Genomic DNA, 10129 nt, shown 5'->3' with positions numbered 1-10129 from the left:
TTGCAAACATCAAATTCATGGCAGGTCACCATCGGTAGCGAAAGTGAAGAAAACAATGCCGTATGTAGAATTCATTCAGGTTGCCTTGGAATTCGAGGAGTTTAGCAGACGCGTCCGTAAGTCACAAGCAAGAATATGGGAGGCTCGCTTTCATGTCGATCATCGTCAAGGAAGCATGGCTGTCAGTTCGTGGTAATTTCTCCGTCGTCGAGCAGCCGGTACAAGTAACGGGGGCATCAGAATTGACTGTCTCTCGTTCCAGTTGGTGATTTGATTGTCATCATCAAAGAGTAAAATCAAGAGAACGACGGAGAAGCACAGGACGGCCGACCGTAATTCACAAGTGAGGCAAGTCCAGACTCCAGAGGCATGACGTCGTTAAGGCAGGGCACCGCACCGATCAAAGAGGAATACCCAATGTGAATCTCGTCATCAACTAAGCGACCACCTCGATTTCGTAGGTCACACGCCAAAAGGAGGGGTGAATTTTAAACTTTGAGAATCGAGTACCGCTCATAGATGATAATGAGCAGTGGATGGATACACGTCAATGATGAAGCGGTTGTGACGATAATGGAAAGTGCATTCTATGCCATCGGAGAAGAAACGTGCTGCATAAAAAAAAAATGGTGAGTAAATTCAAATTTTGCTCACCTACAAACCTGAAATTCTGATTCGTCTCTGTAGCGGCTTTGGTTTTCGTCGCCGGAGTCAAAATGCGCATTGAATTCTTGCGAAGGCGAGGTTGACTCGGGAATGCTTTTCATAAAGATGCTTGTTCGTCTGGCGTGCCTCTGGTCAGAGTAGAGTCATGATGGTAAATTATCTCGGCATTGGAGGAAAGTCGGTGTTGAATTTTGATGCTCCTCTAGCTTTTATACTTCTCAATGAACGAGTTAGTTCACAAGTTTACCGGTGTTAGGGGATTGAAAATTCTATCTTGAAAGATATCCAAACCTTGATAAAGTCAAACTTTATCTCTACTGTGAAAAATGCGAAATGCAAGTTGTAGTTTATCCAACTACGTCAAGGAGTCCATGCAAAGTTGGAGTTTATCCAATTGACTACTACTGCAAAATTCGAGAGTCTGATAAAAACAAAAGCACATGCAATTGGACAAAAGGTTGAGGCTACTCGTGGGTTGCACTCATCAAATTCATCCGAGCTAGGTTGGTGTTACACTGCAAAATATCGGGATCGCCTCATAAACACTCAAATTTGTGTACGTGACTCAATCAGGAGGGGGCAAATTTGTAGACATAAAAATATGCCTTACATTTTAAAATGGGTCAAAGTCAAATCTTGACTTATGTGAAAGTTTATCGTCTGAGAAATGGGTCAATTATTCCCCACATGAAACTTTCATCGAATACTGCTCCCATTTAATTATTCCGGTCACAGAAAAGAGAGTATTTTATCCCCAAATTTTGAAACTAGGTGTAATTTGCCTTATTATATGAACAATTTAAATCAACCTCCTTCCTCCCAAATTTGTTAAATCCGTTAAGCTATCTATCACTGTTTAACAACAATCAATCATTCTGTGACTTTAATAACTTAGAATTATCCATAATAATTAGCTTTATTCAATCATCTCTCCGTGGATTCGACTCTATTTACCACTAGATGTAAGTTAGTAGTCTATAGATTTGTTTTGATATAGGTGATATGACTCTAGCCTTGTCACTCGCGACCTCCGAGTTAATAAGCTTCTCATCAATATGGACAACATGAACTGTGTTAGATTAATTGAAGAAGATCAATTGGTTAGTAATAGTCTTCGTCGACTTGTGATTTTGTAATATCCGTACTGTAGACATAAAAATATGTCTTACATTTTAAAATGGGTCAAAGTCAAATCTTGACTTATGTGAAAGTTTATCGTCTGAGAAATGGGTCAATTGATTTTAGCCCAAACAAATATAATGGTATTTTAATCCATCTTGCCAATGTATGGAGACGGTCCATTTGGGAAATGGGTTGTGCATATCCCTAATATGAAGTAATTGGGCGTAAATGACAAGTCCAAAAGTGATCGTGCTAAGTCTAAATTGGACCTGTATTTTAGCAGCCCGCGGAATGGTAGTTGAGAAGCCCAAGAAACTCTCGAGAATAAAAACAAAGGCCATGCAGAGTTGACGTAAGAAAATATAGTCCATGAGCATGCATGATCATATGATAATGATTGGCTAAGGTAGAAGTGGACTTTGTCAATAACAGAACAAGTTTGTTTCACTAAAAATCAGAACACTAGCATGATCCTAGGAGAAAGTCAACGAGAAATATGGGAACTGGTTGCATGTTACCTCAAACAAAGAAAAGATCAGGAAAAAGTTCTATAAAATCGAGTGTACACTCTCATTTGAGGACTAATCTCCATAATCACAAAAAATACACTACAAACCCAAAACCCCTCTACAACAATACTCTCTAAAAAAATCTCTTCTAAGAGAAAATAAGAGAAGAAAAGACATTCATTTCTAATCATCTAGATTTGAATATTAAACTGCTCTTTTACACGACGTAAAGCATCCATTGCAGTCAGTTGAAGAGAAGCAAATCAAAATCGTCACAGGAGAACCAAGTCTTCAAATCAAGACTCTCCTTTTTCATCCAAGTGCGGAAATCGAATCAGTAGAACAACTAGTAGATTGTACCCTAAATCCTTTTGATTAATAAAATTATTCTTTTGTTGCATTTGCTTGTGTTTTATCTCTTGTTTGCAGATATAAACGCAAATTTGTTGTTACACGTACCTTTTAGGACCCTCAAACGTACCTAGGGATACGTGAGAGGACCATCGGACGAGATAAGATCTACTCGAGAGTGAAAGTATGACCGTACACTAGACCAAGTGTGACCTAGACTAGACCTAGTATGGCTGTAGTGGATGAGTAAAGCGTTTATGCGATCGAGTGTGTGTGGCACTCGATCGAGTGGTCGATCACTCGATCGAGTGAAGCTGAATCAGAATACGGGATAAGGAATTCTTGAACCCTTATCCTCATTCATTCTATCTTCTTCCTTCTCACTCCAAATCATCTCCCTTCTCTCTAAAACGAGCACAAACACACTTTCATGAGATTCAAGCTTGATTTGGTGATTTGTTCATCCTTTTTACTTCCTTCCTCTTACCTTGTAAGTTAAGATCTACCCTTATTTAATTAGTTTAAACCATAACATTTTAGAGGTTTTGATTTGGGTAATTAATTAGTAATTAGTATATGTAATATGGGTAATTAATGGGTAATAATAAGGGCTATTGTAGTCTATAATAGTGTAGGATATATTTGTGATAGTATTGTGTGATTTGTATAGGATAAGACGGTTTCATGAGACAAAATCAGGTCAGATTCGAGTAGCTTATGAAGATTGCTAAAAGGTAGGTTCATTGATAAGACCACATTTTATCCCATTTTGCTAACGATTTTAGTCCCCTTTCACCCCTTAATGGATGCAACCACTATTTTAAGTGCTTTCTAAGTATAAATAACTTCCCTCCCGTTCCCGACTCGTCTTTTATGTATAGTTCAAAGGTTTCCTACCTTTTACTTTACATTTTGCTAAGAGGACATTTGCAGGCACGAGGTGGAGCATAGGAGTCAAATTCTTCAACCCGGGCAAGGTGGAAAAGAAGTCGAACAAGGAAGAAAACGGCAAAGAAGCATTTTGGAGCTGAAAACGGAGCAATCCTACCGCCTGGTGAAAGTTCACCCGCCTGGTGAAAGTTCACCCGCCGGACGAAATTTTCACCCGTCGGGCAAAATTTCGCCCTCCGTCAGATTTTGCAATTTCAACTTATTTTTCCATCGGGTGAAAATTTTTACCTGCCAGGTGAAAATTTCACAATTTTCACCCACCCAGTTTCGTGTGTTTTATGGCTTGTGGGCTTTGTATTAGACCTCAATATAAATAGCTAACACCTAGATTAAAAACCTAAGTTTCATTTGGGAGAAAATCAAGGGTTACTTAGAGAAAAAAACTTGCTACAATTGTAATTTTTCCTTAATTAAAGTATTACTCTTTCCTTAATTATAACTTAATTACTCTTTAGTTTATGTTAGATCTGCTCATTCCAATAGTTTACATCTAGTTACTGGGTTGTAATTTGAAGACTTGAAGAAATTCATCTTCTTTACATCAATCCAAGTTCCCTCCTTTAATTAGTATTGGTATAATTCTCATCGTTATTTCATTTTCTTTTAGTTGTTTACATGTTTATGCTTGTTTGATTTCCTATTTGTTGAAAATGCTTTCCTTTGTTTGTCTCATGCTAAAGTCTTCATCTTTTATGTTTATTGTTGCAATTATGTGTGAGTAGTGCCATACTAGGGTAGAGGGGGGAGCTTATGTAGGTTCTTATACTTTGATTGTTGGTTTTCATACAAATGGGAGTCTTTGAGTAAATGCTTTGTTTTTGTGCACACCAAGTATTTGTTGCAAGGCTTGAATGAGAATTTAAGTTTCTTGATCTTTTATTGCATGCTTAGGTGAGATCTTAGGCTTGTGTTAAGTTTGTGTGTGACAATAGCATGTTTAGGGAGGGTTAGAGTGAGAGTTTGACCCGACCTAGCCTAGAGGCTCGTCTCACACCGAGGGGTGGAGACCTTCATTGACCTTGCACTTAGACTACCCTAGTTGTAACCATAAGTCAACCATACCCTACATTAGTGAACCCAATCACCCTAGTCTCTTAATATCTTGAGTTAATCTTGTCTTCTACTTGCTTATTTTTGTTTTCCTTGTCTTAGGTATAATTCATCTTTATTTACCAACCTATTTTCCATTGGCTTGAGTTAAACTAGGATTAATTAAACCATCTTAGAAACATAACTTTTCGTCCCTTGGGTTCGACCCTCACATCTACAACGATCACTCGTTATACTTGCGAGGTTACAAATAAAAATCACAACAATTTTTTGGCGCCGTTGTCGGGGACGGCGAGTATTGGATAAGATACTTTATTTGATTCTAGGGTTAGTTCCTTTATTTACTTGTTTTATTTTCTTTCCTTTTGTCCTAGTGCAAACTTTGCATTAGGACCATTTGATCTTCTTTTAAGTGCATGAATAGGTGTTATATCAGACCTCTTTTCCCTCTTGATCACGAGATCAAGAAAACATTCCGGGCAAGAAGACGACAATCTTTTTTGGCTATACGAAGATCACCAACCTTTGTTAACCCGTTAACTCCCCCAATTTCCACAATTAAGCCTCCAAATACAACACCCTCTTCCTCCCATCTTCATCAACTCAGCATCCCACCACGTAATTCACCAAGTCCATCTCCCAAAAACTCACCCACTCATTCACAACATTCAAACAACACTCATAACACGGAGTCACCAAGGTCATCACCAAACACCCCAAATTCACCCATTTCACTAAGATACAACTTTGTGAACGACAACATGTGGACCAACCTATGGGCTACTACAATAGGTCGGACCCTAACTGATCTTACTCGGTGATTAACTATGGTGCCATTTAGTGGTGCTAGGGGGTTAGCAGGGGCGCTCTCCCCCGCTGAAGGATGAAAATCGTAAAAGTTTTAGTTAAAATTTCCGAAATTTTTTCGAGCTCCCCTTATACCTTTACGCGTTCGCCCCCGCTGAAATTTTTCGCCCCCACTGGGTTTAATTATTGTCTCCGCCACTGGTGCCATTGCTCCCAACACCTTTGAGCTAAGGCACCATGTAATCTCCTTCATCTAACAAGATGTCTTCCATGGGTTAAAGAACGAGGATGCACATGGGCATCTAGTTATGTTCAAAGAGAAGGTGGGCATAATCAAGCATAATGGTGTCACTGATGTGACTCATATTTGTGCACATTTAGTGCTTTTTAGTGCTTATTAGGGTCTTTTCTTATCTTTAGTTCCCTACTTTGCATATTCTTTGAGGTTTTGTGTCCTTGGTAGGAGAGGATTTCTAACCTTACATTTATGGAGCTAAATGGAGTGCATCTAATGACCAAGGAACAAAGAGGAGACCAATACTAAAGGTCTAAGTGAATAAATCAAGTAGAATGGGAAATGATGAAGACCCCCACGACCCCTCAAGGATCCCCACGGATCCTTAGGCAGTCAAAAGAAGAAGAAAAGCCGATCAAGGATCCGGGCGTCCCAAGCTCAGGACGAGCGTCCTAAGCCACAATCCGGGCGTCCCGTGGTCAAGTCGAGCGGATCCCTAGGCAGCTGGAGCATACTTCAAGGGCAAGTCGGGCGGCTCCTTATGGGACTTACAAGGCACTAATCTTCTTCTTAGGGACTTAATCGTCATTTAAGCCCTTATTTACCCTAATTCCTGTACTTTGTATAAATATCCAATTGTTTTAGGGGATTAATCACCAAGCTTTAATCAAGTTTTAATCAAGTTAATTTACCAATTTAGTTTAGTAGATCTTCCTGATCAAGTTGTAGTTACTCAGTTTAATATTAATCAAATCTTAATCTCTCTTTAATCATTCAAGTGTTCTTAGATTTAGTTGGGTAATTTGAAGACTATTTGGGGTTTATTGAAGAATTGACAACTCTTCATCAATAATTAAGTTGTTCTTCTATTATTCTTTGCTTATTATTTGGATCATCCTTAAGTTGGTATAATCTCTTTTATCCTTTGCTTAATTCATTATTGCTTTACTCATTCACCATCTTTAACCTTGGTAGTATGATTGACACCCTTATTAACATGTTTACCATGACCATGAGTGAGTAGTCTTCTAGCTAGGGTTAATGAGGGATTAGGGGAACTAAAACATGGGGGTAGATCCATACTTAATTTAATATTTTTTCATAAAGAATGCTTGCTTGTTGTAGTTTTAACTTATGCACATGTTATGCTTGATGAATTGCTTGATTGACAACCTTGCATGAATCTCTTATCCATTCAACAAGACTTGTAAGATATAAACTAACTCAAAGCTTGTTAAACCATGCATATAGTTGAATAGGAAGAAACTAAGTCGACTTGTAGGTGTTGTACAGTCTTGACTGACTCGGCTTCGGGATCAAAATCTTCCTAGGAATTGTAGGACATAAACTAACTCGATTCCACTACAACAATAATTTGCTTGCATCTATGTAAACATGTTTTTATGATCACCACCATGAATCCCCTATAAATCCATGATATCCTAGTGCCTTAATCAATTGTTTACAAACCCCTATTTTCTTACTTGCTTTGTTTTGCTTTCATTTCTTTTTATTTCATTGTCAAGTAGTTTAGTTTACAACCCTCAATCTCAATCCAATTTGTGACACCCTAAGACATAACTCTCTATAACGATAACTTGATTCAATACCCGTCCTTTGGGATCCGACCTTTACTTGCCACTCTAATAAGAGTGGTTAGTTGAGTCTATAAATATTGTTTTGATTGGTTAGCTTAGACGACAAAGTTTTAAACCGTATAAAAAATGGCGCCGTTGCCGGGGACTGTCTTCAATTGAATTGTTATTTTTTGTTTTTAGTTGTGTCTTTCTTAACCTTGGGGAAGTCAAACTCCTCAAGGTAGTTTTAATTATTTTTTAGTTGTTTGATTTTTGCATGTCTAGGAGATCACAAGGTAGCCTTTTGCCTATTGATCCCAAGATTGAAAGAACCTTGATCAATATTAGAAGAATTGTTAGAGGAACTCCGACAATTGTGGGTACTGGAGAACTTGTGGACATTGGTATTGTCCAATCAGATAGTGTTGAGTTTACCAACTCTTTTGCAAGACAAGGAGAAGAAAACCCAGTCCCAAACCAACCACAAAATCAACCCATAATGCCTAAGTTTTCATCTCATTCCGTACCAACCGAGGAGAATCTACCCAATGGTACTCCTACACCACCATATTTAACCGGTAATTTCATTGCCAAATCCGCATTCATACAATTAGTTGAGAGAACTCAATTTGGAGGGATGCCTAGTGAAGATCCTCATCTACATATGGAGACTCTTTTGTGACTATTGTGATGCAATCTCTCAAACCGGGGTGACTCAAGACCAAATTAGATGGGTGTTGTTTCCTTTTTCCTTGATCAGAACCGCAAAACAATGGTTAAAGAGCCTAGATAAGGCTACCCTTCGAATTGATTCATGGAAGAAGTTAGCACTTGCCTTCTACAAGAAGTTCTATCCTCCGGAGAAGACTAACATTTTGAGAGCCCAAATCACCGGGTTCAAGCAAGAGATAAAAAGTCCCTATATGAGGCTTGTGATAGATTCAAGGATACATGTCGCTCTTGTCCTCATCATGGACTAAGTGAATGGTTCATTGTTCAATAATTTTGGAATGGGTTGTATAAAGATTTGAGAAATGTACTCAGCATGGGTTCTAATGGAAGATTCACCGAGGTTGATGACAACCAAACATGGGCTAATATCAAAGAAATGGGGCTTAATAACTCTGAATATAGTAGGCCAAGAAAAGCTACTAGAGGAGGAAGGCATGAAGTTGACTCCATCATATAATTGGGTGCCCAACTAAGTGCCCATATCGACACCATAAACTTGAAGTTTGAGAAAGCCATGGCCAAGCTTGATAAAACTTCTCAATCACCCAAACAACATGTCAATGCCATGATGGCAACATCCTCAATCCCAAAGGGAGTGTGTGAGAGTTGTGGAACCATGGGACACGATCAACACGAATGTAGGGGAACAAGTGAATGCTTTCCAAGCATACAAAAATGGCACCCCTTATTCCAACTATTACAATGAGAATACCAAATTCTACCCAAACCTCTCATACAAGAGCCAAAATGTCCAAAATCCTCAACCCACATACACACCACCTCCAATGAGAAATCCTACTCAAAGACGATACTACAATCAACCCAATGACCAAGCTTTTGATGTTAAAAAAGAGGTCCTCCAAATGTAAAAGAGCCAACAAGATTTCTCTGCTCAAATGCAAAGGGATAGCCAAGCCAAAGACACTACCATCAACAATATCCTTGCTCACACTAAGATGTTGGAGACTCAATTGTCTCAATTGGCCTATTCTAGCTCCCAAAGACAAAAGGGATAATTACCTCCTCAAGGTAATCCTTCTACAAGACATGAGACCATCAATGTTATCCACTTGAGGAGTGGTACAAGATATGAGTAGAGGTGGCAATCGGGTCACTCGGGTTGGTTACGGGTCGGGTCAAAGCGGGTAGGGTCATATTGGGTTCGGGTTATGTCGGGTCAGGGACGGGTTCGGGTCGGTTCGGTTCATGTCGGGTCATCTTCGGGCCGGGTCATCAACGGGTGGCAAGTCGGGTTGGGTTGTTAGCAGGTTAGTGTCGGGTCAGGTTATCAGCGTATATTTTATCTTATATATTTAGTTTTATATGGTAATTTTATGTTTAAATAATGGGTAGGTGTATTGATTGTAGTTTTAAGTGAAAATAATTAAGATGAATGTCAATTTGGTGTTATTTAAACCATTATTAAGCTAGTTAATTATCGGGTCATCTATCGGGTTGAGAAAGTATCGGGTCACGGGTCGGGTCGGTTTAGGTCGAGTTCGGGTTGAAAAAAATAAGGCTGCTATCGGTTATCAGGTCGGTTCGGTTCGGGTCGGGTCGGTTTCGGTTCACCCAATTTTTGGGTTGTATCGGGTAGGGTTCCTCGGGTCGGGTCGGCTTTTGCCAGCTCTAGATATGAGGGACCCAAGATGCCAATTGAAGAGGATATTATTGAGGAGAATGTCAAGCAAAATAATGTGATTGAACCATTGAGGAGAAATCATAAGGTGGTAGAGACAACTACCAATGACTCATCAAAGAAGAGAAGTGAAGACAAGGCCAAAGAAGTTGAGAAAGAGCCTATTGTGATTAGACTTCCATTCCCAAGTCGCCAAGCCAAGCCCTAGCTTGATGAGCAACTTGGAAAGTTCATGGAGATTGTGAAGAACTTAGAAGTTTCTATACCATTCACGGAGCTAATCAACCATGTTCTGGCCTATGCAAAATACATGAAAGATATCCTTACCAAGAAGAAGTCCATCCGAAAGTTGGAACCCATTGCCTTCACAAAGATTAGTAGTGCGATTTTTCAAGGAAATTCCCCACTTAAGCTCAAATATCCGGGAAGCTTTTCTAGCTCATGCACCATTGGTGACACCACAATCAACAAGGCACTATGTGATCTAGGT

The 10129-nt window shown here is 39.3% G+C and overlaps 1 non-coding gene across 1 annotated transcript; it reads right to left on the bottom strand.

Annotated features, from left to right (window-relative positions):
- Nucleotides 1-8140: 8140 nt before the first annotated feature.
- On the bottom strand, nucleotides 8141-8246 carry LOC141616217 (small nucleolar RNA R71). Its single transcript, XR_012530575.1, has one exon. It is a non-coding gene; the product is annotated as a small nucleolar RNA R71 (small nucleolar RNA).
- Between the last annotated feature and the right edge of the window lie 1883 nt (nucleotides 8247-10129).

The sequence above is a fragment of the Silene latifolia genome, chromosome 11 (assembly GCF_048544455.1).
Source record: "Silene latifolia isolate original U9 population chromosome 11, ASM4854445v1, whole genome shotgun sequence".
Taxonomy (NCBI): Eukaryota; Viridiplantae; Streptophyta; class Magnoliopsida; order Caryophyllales; family Caryophyllaceae; genus Silene; species Silene latifolia.
Note: the sequence above shows the minus strand (reverse complement) of the source record. Positions and strands in the feature narration are given on the sequence as shown.